A 25,558-nucleotide genomic window follows, 5' to 3' on the forward strand; every position below is an offset into this window, starting at 1 on the left:
AAAAAGGAAGAAGTCAACTAAGACTTCAATATGTTCAGTTTCAAAATTTTGGTAAATTCTCTTTGCCAAATTTATTCTTTACTTCCCGAGTAGACTGGTATCTCTACATGGACAGTAACACTTCACAGAAGAGCAAGTGACATATTAAAAAAAAGCCTTACAATTAAATCTTATAGTTATAGAACTGTTTTCTGTGATCACTTTTGCACATAAACAGAGATACACCTGCTGTTACTCGTAGCACAGCATAAACGAAGTCCACAGACAGATCTTTAATATCAATTACTAGTTTTTTCACTAGCAAGTTACACCAAAGCCACATGGATTTTAAATCATAAATCACTATAAATCCCAGATCTCATATTCAAAGCGGGCCTCATTCACTTTTCTTCCAATCAATTATCTGCTTTCTCTAATATCTGTTTTTTTCCCTGCTGTTTCTTCTACTGCTCTGTGATTGTGAGCATAGCTTTATTCATACTCAACGTAGTTAAAATTACTCATGCCACATCTAGATACATAGACAGATCAAATAACATATGTTAAAAGAGTTCAGTCATCTAAGTGATAATGGGAGCGGTCTCATGTGGCCCGGACAGTGATGTTAAACAAAAAAAAAGTGTCTAAACAGAGTGATGACAGATATTTTTCTATGTAAATCACAAAGAAACAAAACCACACAGAACTTATGAGTATCTGGAAGAAGAAGAGTAAACTGTTCATGGGGAGACACATCACAATTGCAAGATCATGCTGTGGACATACTTAGTTCCAGTGACTATCATGGAAACGTTGTTCTTGGTTTAACCTTAATCTCTCTGCTCAGTTTAACACTAGATAAAAAGCCAAGACACACCAATTATCTCACACAACAGGTGCTGAGATCAGATGGTTAACAGCAAGCTGAGGCTCAGGTCACAAACACTGTCCCCTTACTATGGTCCTGGATTTACATGTCCTAAGCATTTGCACAAACACATTCCAATTTGGGATAACCTGAAATTCATGAAGAAACTAGACTTAGTTAGGAGCTAGCAATGTGCAGTTTCCTACATTGTGTGCCAGCTGTTACAGACTGTGTTAATGTGTTGGGCTGGCTCAGGGGTAGAGTTAGCAGTCATTTGGGTGCCCAGTTGCAGTGACTTGGGCTGAAGGCACAAGGAGTTGCTTCTGGGGGAGCAGAGGAGGATGCCATCCCCCCCGCCTTGGCCAGCCCAGCCACCCCTCGCTGCAGCCTCTGACAACCTTCACTGGTGCTAATTCGTCAGACACGGCTGCACGTTTCCCACATCAGAGCTCCTCCATAGCCGGCTGAGGAATGCAGTGCAATCACACAGCCATTCAGATGTACCCGTTTTCACTGCATTTCACTTTCTGAACAGCTGTGTGCTCTCTGCTCAGGCATTTCACACTCTCTCATGTCAACAGCTGTGGTGCACTTTGACGTGCTGCTCCCAAGGCAGGCATAGAATGAGGAGCGAGGCTCATAGCTGTTGGCATCTTACATCTCAAGACAACTGATATGTTCCTCCCCCAAACAGACTTTCTATGGTCTCACCATGCCAAGTTTGTTAAGATTCATAGACAGGCTAAAAAGAAAAGAGAAAAAAAATCTCCTTTTTTTTTTTTTTTCTTTTCCCCAGGTTTGCAACATATAATCAAAGAGTCTCTCCCTTCTTAAACAACCCTACACACACCTTGTGGGTGTTCGTTTAGTCATTCCTGATGGGAAGCCACTCTGCACAGCCCTTGCAAAGTAACTTGCATGGGTCCAGCCCCACACTGGGAGGCAGAGGAGAAGCTGCTGCCAGGTGGGGCTCAGCATGTGGTGGGTTGTGACAACAGCCAAGCCAGGGGCAGATGCAGCTACTGCCTGCTGTCAGAACATGAACCCCTCTCTTCTTACCTCAGTCTTTCAGCCCCTAATGACAGCATAAATGCTGACAGAAGTGAGTATAAGGTTATTTTTTATCCATTGATAAATAATAATGCTGCACCTACCAGTTCCTGCGTACTGCTTAGGATAGAATGAGGAACTGAAACAAGAATCTATGTTCTACAAATAGAGCTCCATACAAAACATCTACTTTCCCCTGCCTCCCCCACCCCCTGCAACCTATTTTAGAGCAATAGGCATTGCAGATACATTTCCAATTGTTGTGTTTACTGTATAACACACATATCTGAAGAGAAAGATGAATTGCAGTAATACAATAAGCAGTTCATAGGAATGAATATAAGCATTACAGTTTAGTAGCTCTCCTGTGAATTGAATGGATTCCTGTAAGCTTTTGTTTAAAAACAAGTAGCATGATTAGAGTGGAAAACAATACAAACTCTAGATGATTTAAACATTCTTCTGAAATATTAACATTACTCCAAATACTGCCTTTTCCCAACTGCTTTTTCTAAATGAGCATATTTGGTTCATGTGGATTACCTGGTTTAGCTGAGATTTTACTTCAAGAAAGAAAAGCAAAAAAAGCCCAGGATGACATTATTACACAAAAGAAGTGAGACTGTAATGCCCACTTCATTGTAACGGTTCATTAGTGCTGAAAAATTACCCACTTCTGATGGCAATCAGACTGTACCTGCTAATTATTAATACTTGTACATATGGGTGTCATGTTGGCTTTTGCTACTTAATTTACTTATATACATATATATATAGCACATATGAAGGCATTGTTAGAGGAAACCAGGAAAGGAACAGATAAAACTAACAGTCTGTAAATATTATTATTTTCTGCTATAACTCACATTAGCATCACACAATTTTTGTATGTATGTGAGAGAGACATATATCAGAGGTGTCAAAAGAGGAGAGAGACAAAAGAAAAAAACAAAAAATGGTTTAATGCGTTAAAAAGGAGAAAAAAGAAACCACAGGATCAAGAAAAAATAGGTTTAATTTCACTGTATTATGCCAATTATGTCAGTTTTCTTCCCTTCACAGGGAATATTTCATAGCTGTAAAAGTCTTTGGTGAATACTCCTGTCTTTATGTCACAGAGAATCCATAAGACACAGCATCTCCGCCTCAATTTCACACATTTCCAGAATCACCAGATGAAAAGAACAAAACATTTAAAAAGTGTGAATCCTACCGTGATAAGAAAGTATCACAGGACCTCTAATGCTACAATTATTATTGCTGCAACCGTTGCTGCTGCCTGCTTACATTTTCAATAGAAAAGGACAATAAAAAGGGAGTTTTGTGTGGCTTAGGTGCAGTTTCCATTTTAGATTTAGGCATTAAGGCTTTTCCGCTCTTTCTCATTTATTTAAAAACGGTATGTTCTAAAGACTGACAATTTGTCTTGGCATACAATACCGGCCAAGACTCTTTATGTTTCCGAAGTGCCACAATACCATGCTGACAATAAAGCCATGCAGAGACAGTAATGTTAAATACAGCTTACTGCAAACACAGGAAATAGCTTTGGATTTTATTATCTATACCTATGAGAATCTGTATCAGAAAACTACTGCTAGGAAAAGACAAAAAATGCTGATATATCAGAGCACTAGAATTGTGTTAGCTTATGAAATGTGTTTGGTAACCATGGGTACTAAACAATTTCATGAGGACTTCACATAATCTAAGAACTATAAATAGATCTGGAAAAAAAATAGGAGCTTAACTGCAGTATTCATGGGTTGGGAAGCACAATATTCTTTGTAACATAATTCATTTCTGTGTTCCAATGAGCATTTTTAAAGTATTCATGGCAATACCATCGTATTTTTTAATGTGTTTCTTCTTTTCTAGCCTACCCTCCGCATCTCTGGTGACTCAATCAAGCAAAGTTTGAGTGATAATGAACAGTGGAGTATTCATAAGCTCTCACTCCATTTGTTTAAATTTTAGAGGAAAGAGTGCAGAATAATGCATACTAGCCCACATTAAGAAAACTAACCATGCAAAAAAAAAAAAGGCAGAAGAACTCAGTATCTCCTGAAGACACATGGATAAATGGCTGTTCCCTACCTGCATTGTGGAGGACTCAGCATGTAAGTAATTCATTTAATCAAAGAACTTAAGTCATGGTCTAAACCGCTTCAAAATAAAGCCAACAATAAAGTAGGTTCAGCATTGCAGTTTCTGAAGAGAGAAATTCATGTAAATACAGAGAACTCTGCTTCAACAGAATAGACACTACTATAATTAAAACTTCTTCTCATATTTTAGCATCTTCCTTCATCACTCACACCTCTCCTTTCAGCGTCTGTGCTTTGAGAGAAAAAAAGGGAGATTCAGAGAGAAAACTCCCCAGCCTCACAATCCGAATTTGTTGTCAACATTATAACAATTCTAATGAGCTGCTTACATTTGAGTGATTTATTCATATGTTTATTCAGCCTTCTTTCATTGCAAAAGCTATATGCCTATGTATTTTCTATTAATGAACTCCCATCCAGCCACCTATATCTCTACCTTAATTTCAATAAATGCTTCAAATCTGAACTAGCCAACCTAATAGGGTTTGTGGCATAACAGTCAAACTCTGCTGAGAACCAAAGTAATAAAGCAGATGGACTTCAACCACAAGCCACAGTTCAAGTTAGCGCAATTCATCATCTGTTAATCAAATCACTCTGGGGTCCAAGGCTGTGGGTAGGCTGGGTGAAATAACTGGCAGCAATGTTTGCAGCAAAGACAAAGGCTGGGAGCACACCAAGCCAAATCCAAGCAAACACTCCAGCAGTTTTTCTCTGTCAAACTAATTCATGGGTGTTCAGTTTTTAATAGGAAAGTCTTAATGAATTTAACACAAATGGCTCTTTTTCTAAAGGATAACTAGCATATGGATTTATACTTATATAGCTGGAGCTAATTATATATGTTTTTCATGCTTTTTGGCTACCCTTATCATTAAAAGTGGAAAAATATATACAGCATAACATTAAGGCAAAGAAATATTTTTCCCATCCTAACAAGAAGTCTCAGTTATTAGATTTCTCATTTTAAAATAAAAGTCACCAGTAATCTTTGCCAGGATTTAGCTAATAGCTAAGCATTTTGCTTGTCTAAAGAGGATTTTCATTACTTACATATGATTATTTTAAAAGTTTATATTGTTGAGGGTTTACTTGTACTCTACACAGAGACAGACCAGAGGATGCCCCAGGGATCTCAGGTGACCCAAGATACACAGTGGCGGTCTTCAACCTCAGCATATCACACCCAGCCCAGCTGCCAGGTCCTCAGAGATCCCCCACCAAACTGCCCAAACAAATATACTCCCGCTGGGCAGGCCCTTGCTGAGTGTGAGTGGTGCTTTTCAAGGAGAGACACAGCATAAGATCAGAGGTGAAGGAGAAGGCCAGGAGAACCGCAGCCATCCCACTCTGCAGGTGACTGGGTCATTCCCCAGCAGTCTTAGTACTTTCCCATATGTGCCTGGAATTGCATTTTGGATCATTAGCCAGAAATTACTTTTTCATGTGTAAATACCTTTGTGACCATAAAAAGAAAACTTATGAGAACAAAGGTGTTAAAACAAAACTTATCTTTTTCTTAATTTATTCCAAAGTTGTGTTTGACTTTGTATTCATTAGAAGGCATCCTTGTTGGTCAAGCTTGATATTCAAGCTAATACTGTAGTCCAATTAAGTTTCAGCAGTGAAGTCCAGTGTATACAGTGCTCCTACTTGCATATCTTTCAGCAGAAACATGTCCACTTAGGTATGAATTTAGTTACACTAGAAAAAAATAAAAATTTGACATTTTTTGTTTGTTTGTGGCTGGTTTGTTTGTTTTGGTATTCCCTAGAGAAAGAAATCCATGCCAATTAGCCCACTAGACAGAACTTTCTTCAAGTGAGGGTTAGAATCTTAATGCAGTTGTACATTAGGCTTACCTTACAGAAGGCAAGGAAACTTCATTAGTTAGTACCATTTGTAGATGTGGCCTCCCATCAAAACAGTTGGCTGCCAAACATTTTGCTTCTTTTAAGTCAGAAAGTTAAACACCCACCACAATGCGCAAAGCTGACCAAATGTTTGGCAACTTATAAACAGAATAATACCACTATATAATTTGCATACATAATGTGCCTGGCAAGGTAAAGGACATATACCTACCTACCTGATGGTGAGTGCATATATGTCCATGAAAAAGGATACAAGATATGTTTTAACCTTGTTTTGGACATAAATTCTAAGGTACATTGCAGGCATTGCTGAAGTCAAAGCAACACAGAGATTTACTCAGATGTATTGTTAATATTGTTTAAGTAGCAAGAGCAGTTAGTAACTGCAGATTTTAACTTCAAAATGTGAATTACTATGAAATCTAAACATTGTTTAAGAGGAAATACATAGTTACAGATAGCCAAGTAAGCACAGCTTCCAGTGTAGTATCATGAAAATCTGCATTTCATAGAATCAAGCTGACATGAAACTGTAAAATGAAACCAAGAGGTTCTTCTCTTAGTTATTCCTTGAACAGACTTCTGACCAGTTACATAAAAGACAGCTCTGTGGAAATTTTAAATTTTCTATTACAATTCAAACTTGGAAAGAGCTTTCTCCTCCACATTACCATCCTTAGGGTCTGTTTTATCTTTTCCAAGGGACAAGCACAAATTCCACCACTGCTGTAGTAAATCCCTGCTGCAAGGATGAGTAATTTGAAGGCTGAAGCCTATTACTGTGGTTACCAAAGTTTCCTACCTACTGAATCGTGTTTCAGTCCACATATTTCAAGATTCTGTTACTAGTAATTGTGTTTTCTTTCCTCTTTACTGTTACTCAGTCACAGAAGTATTTTGTACCTTTAGAAGAATCTTTGACTTCCATCCTCTGGCCAGTGTCCCAGGACACATCCCCTCCTCACCTTCTGTTCATTTCAGGTGCTCTCATTTACTCCATCCTGCTCCATAATTTCAAGCCCTACAGAAAAAAATAGACCTTACAGTGGAAAAAAATGTGTTATCAAGCAGAGGACATGGAGCTTCTTCCAGCCACACATCGCCAAGGATGCTTTCCTACCCTGCAGAAACTATGTAACAGAGCAGTACCAAACGGGCACAGATCAACTGTACAAAACCTGCTTTGTAGGGCTAGTGATTTAAAGAGGCACCAGACATCCTGAACACAGATAATCAACTCTGAAAGAGGCATATTTTTTCTTTCTGCTTCTAGAAAACTGGTGAACAATAACAGTTCCTTGCCTGCATTTTTCCTCCATGGTGTATATACAGCGTCTGAAGTGATTTCTTTGATTCCTTTAAAATTATCAGCAATTGTACTGAGCTTTTTAAGTGAAACAAAACCTTGAATCTTGACAGGATTTCATTAAACCCATCTTACACTTACTTAATTTCAAAGTAACTGCCCTTGGGGCAGGGTAGGGGAAGGCAAGAATAGCTGAAGAATCAATGAGTGACCTAGAGCACTAATCAAACTCAAACTGGGTGGTGATACAAAGACTCTCTGAGGAGTTACTAAACACCAATTTGCAAGTTCTAATATAAGTATGAAGTTCAGAAAATATAATTAAATTTTTCTAATATTCATATACTTGGTCAACTGCAACGTTTAGAAACTAACTTACTAGGTACACCTTTTTAATTTACTAGGACCTTTTCAAGAATAAAACACTGACCCCTTTGCATATTTTCCAGGAAAACTTTCAAATCTTGGGAGGGACTTTCCTGAAAATTATGTTTGACTCTGTCTTCCATATTTTATTGAGCCTCTGTTATAAGGGTATGTCACGTTCAGGTAAGGACAGTGTCATGGAAGCAGTCCAGGGGTACAAAATGTACTTGAATGCTTAGATCAGTTTGTCAGTTAATTAAGCCATTAGGACTGTGCAAATAATTCAATTTTCCTTTGGATGTAAATTTTGGACAGTAAAATTCCTTGTAAAGAATATATAAAAATATTTTACACATTATATTATTTTTAAATCTTTCATTTTAAAGTAATAGTTTTACTTTTATATTTGATATTTTAAACACACAAGATTTTGTTTAAATACTTTGCTTGAATTAATTCAAAGGAAAATTGCTTGACCTTAGGGTTTTTGCCATGGCTGCAGTAATTTTAACTATCTTCATGCAAAAACCTACGTAGATTAACTTTAGTGGCATAATCAGTGCTCAGCAAAGTACATTTCTGAGTTGGCAACAGGGAAAACAAAATGCGGAACCCCAATGATTTTGGAGCTTCATAAGGAATGCCTTTTCACCACAAAATTAGTGATCACTGAAAACAGAAGTAAATCAGGGAATTGCTGATATCCTCTGGTTCCAATACAGCTGTCACAATACAAAATGAACCTAGGAATTAAACTCCCAGGAAACTTTGATTTTATGAGTTAGGGCCTTCAGGGTTCATGCTTTATAAATTAGTGAGGTCTATCTATCTATTATGATAAAAGATTGGCCTCTTTTTGCCTTCTCTTGACTGACAATGCAGACAGTTTTCATCAACAGAAAGCTGTTGAGAAATGAGCATGTAAAAATTTTTAGTAACATATCACAGAATTTCCTGGAACTTCAGGGTCCCTGCCTAATACCCAGAATATCAAAGAAAGCCATTCTGAAGCAGACAGGATGAGAAGCCTCCAGTGACAATGCTGCTGTCCATCTGTCCACTGACAATCAGACCTATTTATGGCATCACAGTTCAGGTCCCCAAGATCATAATGACTTTTGAAAACCCTGGCCTCGTGAATTTCTCTAAGCCTGTTCTTTCAAGTGATGTGCTGTTGGATTTTTATTATAATGGTAAAAGAGCACTGTCGTTTCCCTTGAATAACTTATACTGTTACTTGCAAAACCAAGATGATGGACAACAGGCACAAAGTCTGGTCCAAGGCCATAAAAGTAGTTAGTTAACTGAGTGGGACTGATACAGAAAACTACTGTGTAACAGTTGTTGTGCAAACACAAAGGGATGTTTGAGGATTTCTAAACTACAAAGGCAGACAAGCACAAGATGATTGAGATCTGATTTGGAAAATTATGCAGCTATCGGTATGCTAAAACAAGATGAGTTCAGGAGGTGTTCAACCCACCTGGCTCACAGCCCTTTGGAAGACACAAAACTCTATAAATTTAAAAAATGACATACAAGAATCAACAAGACTCAACAGTAATAAAAAGAACTGAGCAGACCAAACCCACCTTTCTCAAATTTTCCTAAGAAAGTGCTGATTAGATGCTCACTGTGTTAAAAAAACAAATGTCTATTGCAAACTAACATTTTATGATATCATATCTGCCACTGTGTATTATTTCACTGTTGCTAAACCATGGTGTTTAAGGTGATATTAGAAAAGGAAAGGAAAATATACAATTTTAATGCCTTTTACTTTTGCAGTGCCTTTTTACCTCAGCTCTGACAGAAAGGAAGTCAGACATTTGGATAAATGAGCTAGGTTGATTGAATATTGATAAGCCAATTTTTAATTTATCAAGGTTATCTAGAGGTGCCAACCTGATGCTGCATACTAACAAGAAATATCATCACACTAAGCGATGTGTGCAGTGAAATATTTCTTTGGGGAAACAGCTCTGGATAGACTGGGGTTATTAAAATTAGAACCTTGCAATGGGGATAGAAAGTGGCTTCCTAAGGGGAAATTAAAAGCAGGTGAGGAGTGTGAGGGGCCGACATAGATGAATAGATGGCAAATTGTATACTGTGCACAGACTGCAACATAAGAACCACATCAAATCAGTATGGATGAGAGAGACCTGCCTTTGTGAAAAGTAGAGTTAACATGGCCGAAAAACTGCTAATGTTTCACTTCTCCAAATTTTCACAGCAAGCCAGGAAATCATTACAGACCTTACAATACATTGTCCGCATTGTCAAAAATCTTCAAGGCTTGGTAGCCCTCTAGAAAAGACAATGTCCAAATAACTGAAAGGAAGCAAGCGAGCATTATTCTTCACGGTTGGGAAGTCAGAAAAGACCACAGTGTATTGCAGCAAGAATAATGCCAGGGGAATATGTAAGATTTCGTGAAAAAAGAGCATAATTACTCTCTTACCTCATAGAAGAAATTCAATAAAGTGACATTTTATAGCATCACTGGAGCAATCTCAGGTGTTTGCATGTTTTCATTCAAGACAAGTAATTACAATACTTCATTCCATAGATTTATCAACAACTTAAAAGCAATGTGACCCTTTTAAGAGTGGGCAGGAAATACCAGAAATAAAGCTTTTCTTCAGGATTTCTTCTTCTTGTGAAGCTAAAAGTGCTGAAGTCTTGCTTAAGAACCTTTTGTGTTCTAGCTTCTGCTCACTCACTACGTCCACAGTAAGTGGTGTAACTGCGGCACCTTACACAGACCTTGACTGACCCGAGCTGGGACAGTCACAGCCAGTGGTGTCTCCATGTTGGCTGCTGGTAGCACAGCACTAAGCATGAGCATCCTACCATTGCTAAGATCTGCTTTCACAGATTAATTCCCTCACTCCTGTCCTGCACAAAATAAAAGCCTCTGATGTAAACATACTTTGTCAATACTCATTTTTTTATCTTTTTCCAGTTCTTCAAGACCTTATCTCCTGTAATCTTTCAATTGTACTCATAGAAGTATGGGACATACGGATTGAGATAGCATTCCTCTTGACTTGGACCATAGTTGACTCCTTTCATAAACTCCTCAAAAGCTTTTCGCTAATATTTTCTCAAAGTTTCATACTTTGTAACAGATTAATGCTGTAGCTGCTATACACTTCAGAGACAGACACACAACATTTCTTACAGCATTTTCCCCCAAACAGGAGTATAATTGAGTAGACTCAAGAGAATCTGTGTATCTCCTCATTGCAGTGTGCTTTTCATCTTTTCATTATTCTACATACTACTGTGATTTTTCTCATGCGTGAGATCAATTACTACGTAATTTGACATACATTTCAGGGTTTTGCCAGTTCTTTACTCATCTAAAATAATATCTCCAAACTTTGTTTCTCTTTCATTAGTGATATCACATTGCCTTTTCAAAGGCAAATACTTTTACATCTCATACATTTGCCCTTGATAAGTATCGAGTTGAATTCTCTTGTTTATAACTTCACAACCAGTTACAATGCAATACAAGTGACACTATCAGCTGCTCATGTTTTGTCCCCCTTTTGAGACAACTTAACAACACCACCATTCATAAAATCTGCTTTTTTACTCCCTTCCCTGTCCTCATTCTTCACCCAGTTTGGGGAGACCCATCCAATAGGGCAGTATGTTTTCCAAACAGGTCATTGAAAAGCTACTTTTTGATTCTATCTTAGCACAAATTTACTCTACTATTTACCATTTACCAACACAAGTGACAACATAAATGCGTCATTATTACTAAAATCTTACCTTCACGTTTATGTGCAAAACACATCACATTTGTTATTTGTTCTGAAAATATGATGTTTCAGATGGTTACAACAGATAAATAACTTATGGTACTTCCTATCAAAAAAGTACCCCCCCAAAATCCAAACCAAATATTCATAATCAAATTCCTGTAACATTTAAGCAAATATTCCTCTCAAAGAGGACACAAAGGAGCATAGTGAAGATGGAACCGATAGAGGCATTGTCTGAATTTGATCTCTTTTGAATGACCTATACTACTGTTGCGGTTCAATTCCTCTTATCTCTTAGACCATATTAATTGGAAATAGAAATCTGAAATATTAAATTGATAATGCACAGCTTTTAATTTCCTTCACACATTATCATACTGCATCAAATTGCATAGCTCTGAGAATCAGTCTGTGTGAATTAATGATGCATTTCCATATCTGCATGATAAAGATAGAGGGTTATGACAACGTTTACATCTGATACTTTCAGAGTCTCTTCAATGACAACCATTAACAAGCCCATTAATGAGAACGTATTTCCCTGAGGCACTGTGGCCATTCACCGTTGTAATCTAAATCCATACTCTCCAGAAACTCTATTCAGAAAATAAATGAAGTCAGTCCCTGAACTATATAAAGGTTATCATCCAAGTTATCTCACTGAGCAAGAAAGATAAGGGAGACTTCCTTCAATATTGGCAGTAAAGAAGATTAAAATGTACAATTGTCTTCTTAAAACAAACAAATAAAACCCGCACCAAAACACAACAACAAAACAAACAAAACCTACAAACCACCAATTACTGTATTAGAAATATATTGGCTAAAAGCTGCATGTCAGTGGCTTAGAATGACTTAAGAACACATACTCAAACCCTTAACTTTTAGAAGGTTTTATTTAACTGGAATAACAAATTTCAGAAACTCATCACACCGATTAATATAATAATCTAATAATAATGACTCTGACTTGTTAAAACACAAATCCTGTTGCCTTGAAGTCTGTACCATAACTTATGCAGATTTGACTGAAATAAGAATTACTGCAATACACAATTCCTTATTTGTCAGCAAATGAAATAATAGTTCAAGAAACAGAAGAATTACTTTAATTTCAAAATTATTCTATTACAAAAATATACTCAGCTTTCTACTTTCTATGAAACTCATTTCACCTCCAGCCTAACAGATAGTAATAATCATTCACCCCACAACAGGCGTCTAAACTGGCAGATTCGGAGCAGCAAACACTGTGGACAAAACCAGACAGCAGTTTCCAAGTCCTAATACAGCAAGAATGAAACTGGGAGAGCATCACTGCTGCACTTGCTCCCTATGCTAATCTGGGAGTGAGCAGAATTTCAGACTCCTGGACTGTGTACTTGGTATCCTTCATCTGTGTTAAAACAAAAGTTTGCCAGAGTCAACAAGATATTAAGTCCTCCTTTAAATACATATTTTTGAGGAGGAATTTTTTGTTTCTTAAACTGCCACAAAACCACACCCAGCTATTTGTTATTATCATTGAAAGGCCCCTCATGAAGGCACAATTACCCAGAATGTCAGTGTCACATGAGTAAAATAAATTCTGCCAAAGATAAAAAGAGAAGGTGTGGATTGGTATACTGAAACCACGGGTAGCCATTCCTGGACAACACGTCCCTATTGTCTCTAAGTTCACTACTGAACTAATCCCATTTTACCACAAATCTGTCTTGGCCATTATGGGATTTTGCTTTTGCAGATTTATCTATTTATCTTAAAGAATTACAGAAGTTGAAAGACAACCAACACTAAATTAATTCTTATATTACAATGCAAATATGAACACTTCCCTCAAGACTTAGTACTGACCATCTTTTTTCTTTTTTTTTTTATTATATATTTTTTTGCCCCAGCAATAAAAATCTGTTGTTATTTAGAAGCTATTTTTGTTGTTCACTCCATGTACCATGAGAAGATCTGACTGGAAACTAACAGCAAAATACTAAATACTAATACCTCTTCATATTTGTGTTGTATTCTTGGTGAGTTCTATGCTTCATTAGCAAATTGAGATGAGAAATAAAATAAATATGGAGGTATGTTTAATAGGAGACTCTTTGATTCATCTCTGTAGCCTCTGCTAGAAATAGAAGAGTGAACTAGATGAACCTTCAGTTTAATCTTGTATAGGAATCTCTGTCTGCATAAACATAATCTATCTTAGAAAAGGTTTAAGCCACTTCTGTTTCCTCTTAAGTCTTTCACAGACAACTGGAAAGATTATGTACAATACCTGTGTCATTACTCAGTTTCCTTAGGCCTGTTGTAATTCCAAAGCTAATTTCATAGAGAGGAAAACTTGCTTAAAAATGTCACTTATTATATACTGCTCTTAACTGGAAAGGAAAACATATTGTTAACAGTCACGTTAAGAGCACTGAACTTCTGAAGCTATTATTACTCTCTAACAATTCAACATGTAAAAACAGAACTTGAAATTTCACATATTATGTTGTAATTTACTCAGTGATCATCAAGGTTGCTTCTAAGCAACTGTTTGTGAAATGGTACATACTAAAATGTAAAGCGAGTTTTGTGTTATAAAATGCAACAAAGCAGTTTAAAGTCCAAATCCCTTCCCTCCCTCCAAGGGAACAAATTATTTTCTCCTGGAAACCAGCATACTGCTAGATTCAAGCTCTGTTTGCCAAATCTGAGTCTGGATGAATGTTTCACAGTGAAGACATAATACCTTGGAAAGAAAAAACACACATAACGAACCTGACAAGAACAGCAGTGCACCAGGGCTTAGCCATGGGAACAACGACTGTGCCAAAATTAATCAGATCCAGACAAGTATAACTCCTTCATGTTCATCTTTAGTGCTTGCCAATGACGCTGGCAACTTTTAACATGAAGCAACATATTAACTGTATTTCTGCAAACCTGCAAAGAGATTACAGAAAGGTGGTAAGTCTCCTCATATTCAGCTGAAGGTATAAATGGCAATTAATTTTGTGAAACACACTGAAAATGCTGCATGAACACACAAAGGTACTTGAACCATATTTGTGGCAATTCACAGGAAAACTTGAATTCAAAGTTCCCAGTGAAATGTATCTTTCCCAGAATACTCAGCCACCTGCGGTCTTCTAACAATGCCAGCTCTCAGCCTTTTTTGCACTCGCTGAGCAAAACATCAGGCAGAGTTCTGCATCAACACTTCTGCAAACCCAGTTGAATTCCAATTCTTAATAAAAGTATTAAAGTTTTCTATGTTTTCCTTGTGCATAGGATATACATATGTCTCCTTTTTTATATATACTGAGCAGTATTTGCTTCTCTTGGCAAATCAGCTGCCTTTTTTTTTTTTTTTTTAATATTATTTTTAAACTGGCTCACAGGAACTTCTGCAATTTGACCACATCTGTTGCCTACGTATGTATAAAGATCTGTTTGGGATCTTCAAATCTAAAAAAGAGGTTTAACTTCAGATTTATTGAATCATCATTGTGAGATCATTTCTCTAATATTTTACTTGCAATGAAGGATCACTGACTTCCAGCCCTGTTTCAGGAAGGGCACAAAGTGTTTTCTGTTTTTGTGATCCACTACATTCTGCTTAGGAGTCTACTAATACATGACTTGTTGTACTACTGACTACTGTACTACTCTTTGAGACTTGGCATCTTCTTAACAAGACCATGCTCTGCAAGAGGGGAAAGAAGTTCATTTTAGTGACTTAGGAATAATAACAAAAATATACAAACTGATGAAATGATAAAGAAAAAAGAAAATAACACATGATATAAGGCTTTGAAGAAAGGAAAATAGGAGAGAACAGAAAAAGATAAAGCGGAAAGGAAAAAAGGGTAAAAGGTAACAGAATGTGAAGAAAGTTCAGGAACAAATGTAGGAATGGCTACTGCTCTTGCTTCCCCATAAGCAGAGAAGCAGTATGTCAAGTATCTAAATCCAGATATATACACAAAGAAATGTCAATTTGCTGTATGAGATCTTGTTCTCTAGTGTTTGAGGGTCACTTCAGAAGTCAGGCTCAGGCTCTTCCAGAAAGGCTGCAGCCTGAAGGGGACACTAGTTTCCATGGACAATTGCTTCCCGAAGTGTGTAGATTTTATCAGAGAAAACAAAATAAAACACACCCCATGAAAACACAAACCAAACCTCAAACAAACAAACAAAACAAAAACCAAACAAACAACAGAAACCCAACCACCAACTTAAATCTGACTCTATAGATTGGCCATTCTGGATTTCCATACACACTTTGTGCAAATCACTTGACAGTCCATTTTGGCTAGAGGAGTTGACAGGTTTTGTCAGTTCACAGTCTCAAAAAAAGCTTTTAAATAACTTTTGTTAAGTCTACACATGACTGTAAGTGAACCTTTTCTCCTCCCCTAAAGTACTGGTGGTACAGGCGGTACACAGAGCTTCAGACAGGATTATATTTATCAAGGCTTTTGCTGCAAATACTACTTTTACAGTTTCAAATGTCATCTTAAAATCTAAACACCTGCAAGTCTCTGATATGGTTACATCAGTTGGGATTGGTTCACACAATGATAAACTATCAAGTCGGTTGGGCTTGTGCTGTTTTCCCCTTATCTCACTTTTTGGAGCTGGTGACAGCTTTATGGGAATTATTCCTTGAGAAATTTAAGATCTGCACAGTCTTTTAAATGAGAGACAGTATTCACCACTTTTATGAAGAGTAAAAAGAAGGCAGTAAATGCATTCAGAACCATGAAACTAAGCAATTTGCTTCCTGGCTTCAACGTAAATAACACATAATGTGAGACAAGCAGAACTGACTGCAGATTCTCACGTTATTATGTCAGCTTACACTTGCTGCTTTGTACCTGGGAAATGAAAGTTGCATAATCTTGTGTATGTGACTGACAAAATCACAAGGCAAGAGTAATTTTATCATTGGTGCCCAGGTTTATTGTGATATCTTCCAACTAAATGACAGTTTAAAGCCATAGTTTCTGATAACCTCTTGGCTACCACAGAGTACATATGACCTTCCTAAATTTCAGAGCTGCTGCTGAAGTTTAGATTAGGCCAGTATTCCAGTCAAAATATTTGCCTTCCCAATTTAATTTCACAGTTATTTTACAGAGAATTTCAGATGTTAATAATTGTGCAAATTTCCAAGTTTGAAAGACAAGAGAGATATCAGATGGTAGAAGCCTTTCTTTCAGATCATGAGGTATGAAAACTTGTAACAATTGTAATTCCTGAACCAAGACCTAAGCTGAGGCTTACTTTCATCTGAATTTTTACCTTCGTAAAACTGTAGAAAAAAATGAAGCACAAAGACTATGTGAAAGTCTCCTGAGATTTTTTGGTATTCAGAAATTTATAATGAAAGAAGGCTTGAGAGTAGGATTGGGATACAAATCTGGACCTCAGAAAGACACTCCAAACACTTAGTCTAAAACTTTTCCTGCAGGGAGTTGGTCAATTTTTCAGTTCTCTTGCTATGTTTAGTTATGCAACTGATATAAGAACTGACTCCCAAATAGGACAAAAATGTGAGTCCAAACAGAATAAGGTGTATTCTAAAACTACTTCTACCCTTTTTGAAAGAAAGGAATTTCAGAGGTCTTCTGAGATAAGAATTACTTTTTAAATTAATTTATTTAAGCTTTTTATTCAATATCATCCCTAGAATTACTGAAAATTTAGTTTCATCCTAGCAACAAATTGCATCCCAAAAATAACTTTCTAGATAGGTAGTTTTGAATCTTTTGAAATAACAACTACAATGTGGCATAATTGCAAGGAATAGTTTGGTAGTACAGAGAATATAATTACATGGTATTTCATATCTGAGTCATCCTGGGGACAGAAATGAAAGGAAGCAGTAAAAATCAGTCAATCATAGGATTAAAATACTCTGGCCAATAAATTTTAACAGTCAACACACTTTACATATATGTGCCACAAGAAGCTCCTGGTAAATTATGCAGCATCTGACAAACAATGCTAATTCCCTTGCACCTAAGTTAATTGCAGATTCCAGCAAGCAATCAGATACGATTAAATTAGATTTTTGGAAACCATCAAATGGTTCAGGCTGAAGGCAGGCAGCTTAAAATATTCCTTTAAAAGGTAGCACTAATTAGGCAAAATCTTTATTCTACTTTTTCTCAGCTCTGGAATTACAGGAACAAATTTTCCTTTCAGAGCCCCATGTGAAAAGCAGCTATAATCCCTGGGACTATACAGGTAAACTGAAAGCAGAATTTTAGCCTCCTGTGGAGAATTTCTTTTGACCTCCTTTATACTCCAGGAAGAAGCGTTCTACAAACAAGAATTTTTTTTTTTTTTTACTGGGTCTTCACAGTGCCCCAGGAATATACGTCCAGCTGATGTGGGTATTTGCATAAGAGCTTTTTTTTTTTAAAAAAAAAAAAAAGGCACTAACAAAGTTAGGGATGCTGGAATACTCTGAAAGAAATAGGTGAAAGAAAACAGCTAAGCAAGGAGCATTACTTGAGAAGAGCTAAGGAGTAGTAAGAGGAAGAAGATGGGAGGTCAGGAACTCTCCAGAGTCATTTGGGAAGCTCTTTTCAATAATGCAATATGCAGAATAATCTATATCAAGCAGATTACAAATTATCACGTTTCTCTCTAACATCTCCTCTCATCCAGGCCCATTTTTCTGTTTTGATTAAGTAACCTGTTCCTCACTAACTACCTTAACACTCATCTCTTTCTTACTTAGTCTTCAAAGTGTCCTATTTTCATTATTTTCACTGCACCAAAACATGACTCCCTTAGTCACCTCAGAATCATCTCCCTTCTACCTCTCAATTCCATTTCTAATCACACTAGGGATTCCAGTTAAACTACTGAACTCAAAAAAGGCCCTGGTTTTCACCATGTGAACATAACACATTGTAAAGCTTATGCTGAACTGAACAACAAGGACCTCCTTCTTCTTCTGCAGTAAAAACACAACCTTCTGTACCTACGGCAACAGAACACTGACTGAATAAAGATCAAAGGGTAGCAAATCCGTATTTAATGTTACTGATGATAGCAAAAGATAACTTCGTACAGCCAAGCTAAGCCATATAGCCAATGCTGTAATAATGACTGTTAACAATAACAATATCCTGCTCAATACTTTAGGTCATTGAATCCCACCTAAAGGCAAGTGGCATGAGCTTTAGGCAGAGATAAATCTCAGTTTGTATCCACAATCAAATGCCATGGGATCTTTCAATCTTTCGTAATTGCCATGAAAAAGTACATTTTAGACCTTCAAAAATGTACAAATATGTTTTATTATTAGGAATACAGTGTACATGGTGAAAGCTGAACAGTTACAGAAAAAGCCAGGTGTGTGTTTTATTTTTAACAATATAGTGGCAACAGCTTTCCCATTTTTCTCATTCAATGGAATAAAACTATTTTACTGCAGCAATGCTTTATCTTGAATGAGAATACATATAGTCTAACATAAAGAGGTGGAAAATGTTAAAACAATACTGAAAATCTCTGGTTTTATGAGTTGTTCTAGCTAACGCTTAGGCAATTGGAAAACAGCAGCAACCAACTCATTTACTCAGGAGTCTATTTTCCCACTTGTAGCATATCATTTGTTCACCAGTTATGTATTACCGAGCCCCAGAGTGAAGTATTTCAGATGAAGACAGAAAGGACAAAGCGTGGGTGGAGAGACACAAAGTGCTTGTAAGCACCAGACTGCCTGATCAGAAAAAAAGGCATTACTCATAAATGAGACTTCTGAGACAAGTATTAAGCATAATTGTGCTTCCTAGTCCTGTAAAAATTAGAGACACAACCTATACTCCATTGCAGGTAGAACTAACCTAAGTAGCAAATTATTTTTCTCGGATTTGTAGGACTCATGTAGCACTAGCAGAGGGCCTGATCTTGCAAGATTTATCCTTAGCAGCTGGGAACTTCATCGTGACATATCACTTGAAAAAGCACTGATACCACTACACAAAGTACACTACTTAATGTAATTGATATGCCAGAGGGGGAGCTAGAGGAGCTCCCAGAGGCCCCTTATGAAAATATATCCATCAGACTGAGTGAAGAATGAATGGTCTCCTTGACTTAGGTTGCATAATTTTCCTTTAGACACTCCTGAACCTTTTCAGTACAAAGTATTTTTAAGTCCCAGGGATACAAAAGTGTATCTGAAGACCTTACTGTTAATTTTTTTTATTGGACCGATTAGATCAAAATGCCAGTATTTATAAGAAAATTGCCATGGAAGAAAGATCGTGAATCTCACTGGGAAATATTTGACTCCAAACCTGCTTAAACTACTGGAGGTATAAGTTCTTTAACTATTAAGCTGTATGGCACATATTTTGATACTAAGAAGGAGCCCCCCTCTTCTAGCATAAACTTATGTATTTCTACCAAATATACATTGATATGTATTGATACATTGATATAAGCTAGTTGTCCTTCTCTAAAGTACATATAAATACATGTACACTTAAAATGGTTACACACATACAAAGACAGAAATAAACAGAGGTTCTCTTACAATGAACCTGTAACTCTTCTAGATCATCTCCCCTTCACCGTCTGAAGCATTCTCATTCAACCCATTGACTGAACACTGACTAACTATTTTGGGTTTTGAAAGGTGTCCATTTATATGCCTAGAAAGAAAAATTAACACACAATATGACTGATCAGAACAGCAAGAGAAGTAGATGTGCAGTGGCATGAACACCACCAGCTAAGAGAAGTGAATGAAAGTTAACAATATGGGAAATACAGTTGATGAAGATACTTTCTCCTCTTCTGTTTTTTTTTAAATGACCTCTTCTTTCGAATGCCATCTCTCCACCTTCATAAGAAATAAAGAGTAAATCTATCTGCATGTGCACATGAGTGGAAGGGTTAAGCATTTGCATTTCTTTCTTGTTTTGAAGCCAAAATTCACACATTCTTTTTAAAGAGTACTATATATCAAAGTATTACATACTTTGATTTCTTGATTTCTTCAAGAAATAGTGCCTGCTGACAATTTACATGCTAAACACTATGGAAATCCAAAGTGAAACAGACTGAGAACATGCCAGCTGCCCCATAAAGAGGCATGTGTGATACGTGTGCCCTTTCTCTCAACAAACAACTCAGCCACAGGAATGTTACCATAGAGCAAGGCAGAAATTATGGAAATCTAAGGTTATCTCCAAGAAAGCCTCCTGCTCCTTTAAATAACATTGATGTTACAAGATGCCTTTTATTCTACAGCAGTGACTTTTGAGACATTCACTGATAGTTAGAAGATGGGTCCAAGCCAGTGAATCGCCCTTAACGAACAAACCAGACCATATCAGCATACTAACAAATGCTGTCTCCAATACAGTACTGTTCTTAAATTATGCTCGCTTAAGACATATAATTGCAACAGCAGCTTTCCAGATACCAGAAACAGCCTTTAAAATACATATGTATGAATCATTGTATCTTATCACCCTGCACCATGTGCTTAACATTTGCTCTGCTGCAACTTTGTGGTTTTCCATAATAACCTCATGCCTGTCTCTTTGTAAAACGCCTCCAAGGATTGTGCTTTTGAGCTGGAAGTACTTACTGTTTTTAAGCAAGATTTTCTTCCAGGAACAAGAGATTGTAAAGTTTTCCATCTGAACCATCAGTACAAATCCAGATGACAGTGACTAACAGAAATTCAGGGACCAGGACTTTAATGAAGGTGTTTGCTGGGGCAGTTACCTACATGCACACATACCATCATACTGCATGTATTAGTACCTGCAACCAGTCAAGGTGTTTGAAGTTGGCAGCAAGTCCAGTAATTAGGTAGGAATGAGAAACCACTATCCTCTTTGAGCCTTTCCTTCAGCTTTACAAAGAACAAAGGCAGAACAAAGATGAAAAACTTGAAAGGTTGGTTCCTGTTTTAAATCAGGTTTTGCAACAAAGCCTATGCAATTGCTATTCCAGTGGCTTTCCTGAGCACTGAATACATGCTTTGAAAGCTTCGATAAGTATCTGTAGTTTGTAGCTTTTTTTGTAATTTGTATTCAACAGAGTAACCAGAAACCACTCTCTTGAAAAATACCTGGTCTTAAAGTAGCAATTGATTTGACATGGGGCAATCCACCAGTAGTTTTTTGTCAGTCACAGGGATAGTGCACCTTTCTGTTGTGATATGATGAAGACAAGCTACATTTTTTTTAAGCTTTAAAAAAAAAAAAAAAAAAAGTTAAACGCTGGATTTTCGTAATTACAATTGATGCAAATTTGATAATTTTGCTTTTATTTCAGAAAACACTGGTTATTATAAACACTGAAGCCATTCAAACAGCTGCTGTTTGGTCAGACTTGCACGTTTCTGTGCTGAAATTTCTTGAAGCACCTTCTCACTCCTATTTATTTATTTATTTAAACATATGTTTCATTTGGAATTCAGAAACACAAAGACCAAAGTTGCTCATACACCATTTTCTAATTTTTAAAAATATGCCCCTACATTTTTGACACTATACATGAGTGATCAGTTAGGTCATGCTAATTAAAGCAAAAATAAGTTTGTAAAAAAATAAATTTAAAACTAATGTCTAACTAAAATATGTAGCAGAAAGCTGGTGTTTAATCATACAAGAACTGCCTATTCAATTACAAAGTTCTCTCAGTAACTATATTATTTTATTTACATTGGTTTATTACCATTTATTATAGAGACAATATTATAAAATTGAGTGCAACCCCATTAAATAAAATCATGGCAAAAGAGAATTTTAAAGTCTTCTCACATAGTTTCATTTAGAGGCACTTTATCCCATAATAATGGGCGATATTATCAGTACAGCTCTTTGCTTATGTAAAGACCATTAGTCTCCTTAGATGTCATTCAGGAATGTCCCTTAATATAGGTATACAGGTATACAGAAAGGTTTTTAGGTAAACAAGAATGTAGGAAAGGACTGGGCAGTGCCCACGACACAAAGATATTTTAATCCATGGAACTGAACTTGAGAACACATTTCAGTTCCTTGATAGTGCGTGACACCAAGAAATGGCTTGGTCTTAGCAAAGTCCCATTTCTTGCCTTTCAGACAAACAAGTAACAGAAATACTTCATCTCTTATCCACCAGTCTATAAAATTAGGCTTTTTGACAGAGTTCTAAAACCAGGCAAAACCAGCTAATTGAAAATATGCCATAGCAGGGAACTAGGTTTCCATCTATTTTCTTTCTAAAATACCTGCATCACTGACATCCATTTACATCTCAGATTCCTTCTAACCTTACCCAATTAACCAACAACAATATATCCACCCATCAGAAAGTGACACTCACAAAAATAACTTCATGTTTATAATAAACACTTGAGTTAAAATGTTTGTTAGCAAGAAGGTACAATGACATGAAAACCCCCACCAAAGTTGTGCATGTTCTCAAGCTCAAAAACCGAATTACTTTCAAAGCAGTGAAAACTTTTGTGGTGAATGACAAGTACAAAAAGCAAAAGTCCTTAATAGTTGGCTTAAAACTCAGAATATTTAACTTGCTTAAAAACAAAGCAAAATAAAAGGTTTATTGCCATATTCCACCATCTAGAATTTGCTTCCTGGACATGACACCACTAAACTAAGACAAAAAGTTCAACATAAATGTGATTTGCAAATTCTGGCACATCCACTGAAAGCCCATGAAGCACACATACTGCTAGGCTTGATATCAAGAAGTTATAAATCAATTCAACACAGAAAACAGCTGAAGGTCTCTGACAGCAGACAGAAATGTCTGTCAGTGAGTTAGAAGCTTGTTTGCAGCAACCTGCATGCATGTGGATGACAAAAGCATCTGTGAATGGCACACATGCTGACACAATATGGTGGTCTGGGCTTTTAACCTGCCTATCTACCAGATTTTCTCATTGAAAGTAGTTTTCTGTCTCTGGCTAGCATTCAGCTGCTCTCTATTAATATTTTAATTCTCATTAAAAAACACATAACCTCTGCCCTGCACTTATGGCTTTGCAGGGCTGCCTGAGGCATGTGTAAAAGCTACCTAATTTCTCTGAAGAACTGCAAGAAACACTGATTTTTAGGACTGACAGGTTTGGGTTATTTAGTGGATATTTTCTGAGTATACTTGGTCACGTTCAGAATGAGCCTAATAAGCTATGTCTTCACATAAATTTTGCGTCATGGCATTATTTCTGGTGAATTTATAATCATGCCTTGCTATCTTTTCATTCTGAAGAACAGACATTGAAACTAAAATTCTTCTTGGATCCCTGTCCCAGACTGACCATCTCAGCCTTCCAGATTTCTTTGGAAAAAGGAAACCAATTTCATCTATGTCCTAGGACAAAAGTTCTTTGAAGCGTTTCTCTCAGTCTCCACATTGTTGTGACTTTCACTCACTCCTACTCATCTCCTATATTATTACTAGTTCCCAAGGCTGGCTTCTAGGCTTCTTATCAAACCCCAGCAGCCACTTCCCGTCCTTTAGTTTCTTTTTTCAGACACCTTGTACAGTCACTCCTTGACCTACTGTCTTTCTTTATTCCTTCCTCTTAGTTCAAAGGGCTCTTGTGCTCTTTGACTAGTCAATCTCTCTATATGCACCTGTAACTTTCTGCAAACAATACAACCGGAATTATCAGAAAGGAAAAATGTAAAGTACACTAAAAGAAACAAATGGCAGCTATACTATGTATTAATTCACTTATAATGGGTTTTTGTTTTTGGAGCTGAAAGCTAAATGCTTAACTTAAGAAAGAAGTTGAGTAGTGTACGGCATCAAAAATAAGATATATGTTGTATTAAAAAGATCATACGCATCCTCAAAGTTTAATATATTAATTTTAAAATGCTGATGATTGTATAAGATTTATTGCACAGTGTTGAGCTCAGGAGTTGAAACATGCCATTAACATGAGAAAATTCCACTGAAAAAGTAATTCAGAATCTTCAATAATTTAATAGATATGTGTGATATTACTCTCTTCCATCTCCTCACTTTTACATTAGCATCTACCCAATTGCTTCGTCTTATAAGACAGACAGGGGGTCAGAGATTGTGGAGGTGAAAGCAATCTAATTTCAAAATTATCTGCTACTCTCTTATGATTTTTAATTTGTTTTTTTGTTCTTCCGGGCAGATAATTAAAATAGCTTCATGAAATAAAATTGGCAGACAGCTTGCACAACAAAAGATAAATCACCATTGTTACATCCTAACACATTATAAAGCCACAAGTAGTACAGATATATACCAAAGCGATGGCACAGGAACAACCAGCAGACTGGGATCCGCTAGGTTCTTCAGCTAACTTCTATTATCCAAGAATATATATTTATTCATTGAGCTATTCCAATCCTTTCTTTCTTTAGAGATTCTATGCTTCTTCTTAAGCACTATCACATTCAAAGAGTTCTATAAAATATCACTGGTCTTAACCTTTCATTAACTTTGGTTCACTATCACTACCTTCTAGGATTGATAAGTTCAACTTGTACTGCAGTGGTTGTTTCAGTCCTACCTGTGTAATGACTTTTTTTTTTTGTCTTCCACTAGTAGTTCACCTTTTTTTTTATATTTCCAAAAGAGCACTTTTTTATTATTCCAAAAATACTTTTAAAAGATCAGCAACCATATATTTTCATTTGACTATTTCTTCATTGCAAGCCAAACAATGAAAAAAGCAGCTGTTATAACTGGTTGTGCCTAAATTGTTAAAAAAACCACAAAAGCGGGGAAATCCTGACAGAAATTGCAACATATCAAGTATAGCAGATGTGTGCTAAAGAGTTGCCTTGAAACCCTTGTGTGAGTTGACTCACTACTAACAGAAAACTATTTCTGTCTTCCTCAACGCACGTCCCCTGCCCCCCTCCCATTCCCATCTTTCCCAGCTTTGTCCTCTCCTAAAATAATTTCCTCATTCACTCTGGCTAAACATGGACTGCCAGAGGGGAGCAAGGAGCTGAGGATTTTTTTATTTCTTCTTTGAGATCAGCAGGCTACTGAGAAAAATGAAGTGAAAATTCAAAATAGTGAGGAATCATTTCCTCTTCACAACAAGTCAGGGAGATGACACAGATGCATTTAGGAAGTGGAGTCCCCATCTGTACTTCCAGCCTATGATATTGCAGCAAACCCTTGCTCTCTCAGTTCCTTCTGCAGGTAACAGCAGATGGTAGTGGCAGGAACAGTGGGGGAGCTGTGAT

The 25,558-nt window shown here is 36.8% G+C and overlaps 1 long non-coding RNA gene across 3 annotated transcripts in view; it reads right to left on the reverse strand.

Annotated features, from left to right (window-relative positions):
- The window catches only part of LOC110366092 (uncharacterized), a 221,194-nt gene that overhangs the window by 26,334 nt on the left and 169,302 nt on the right, over nt 1-25,558 (reverse strand). The window contains exons 3-6 of one of the 3 annotated variants that reach the window (XR_010473533.1): nt 19,885-20,193; nt 14,100-14,264; nt 6,783-6,900; nt 3,995-5,709 (exon numbers count right to left, since the gene is read on the reverse strand). The exons of the other annotated variants lie outside the window; for them this stretch is intronic. This is a non-coding gene — a long non-coding RNA (uncharacterized LOC110366092). The remainder of the gene's footprint in view (nt 1-3,994; nt 5,710-6,782; nt 6,901-14,099; nt 14,265-19,884; nt 20,194-25,558) is intronic. 3 annotated transcript variants of the gene reach the window in all.

Source organism: Columba livia, chromosome 6 (assembly GCF_036013475.1).
Source record: "Columba livia isolate bColLiv1 breed racing homer chromosome 6, bColLiv1.pat.W.v2, whole genome shotgun sequence".
NCBI lineage: Eukaryota > Metazoa > Chordata > Aves > Columbiformes > Columbidae > Columba > Columba livia.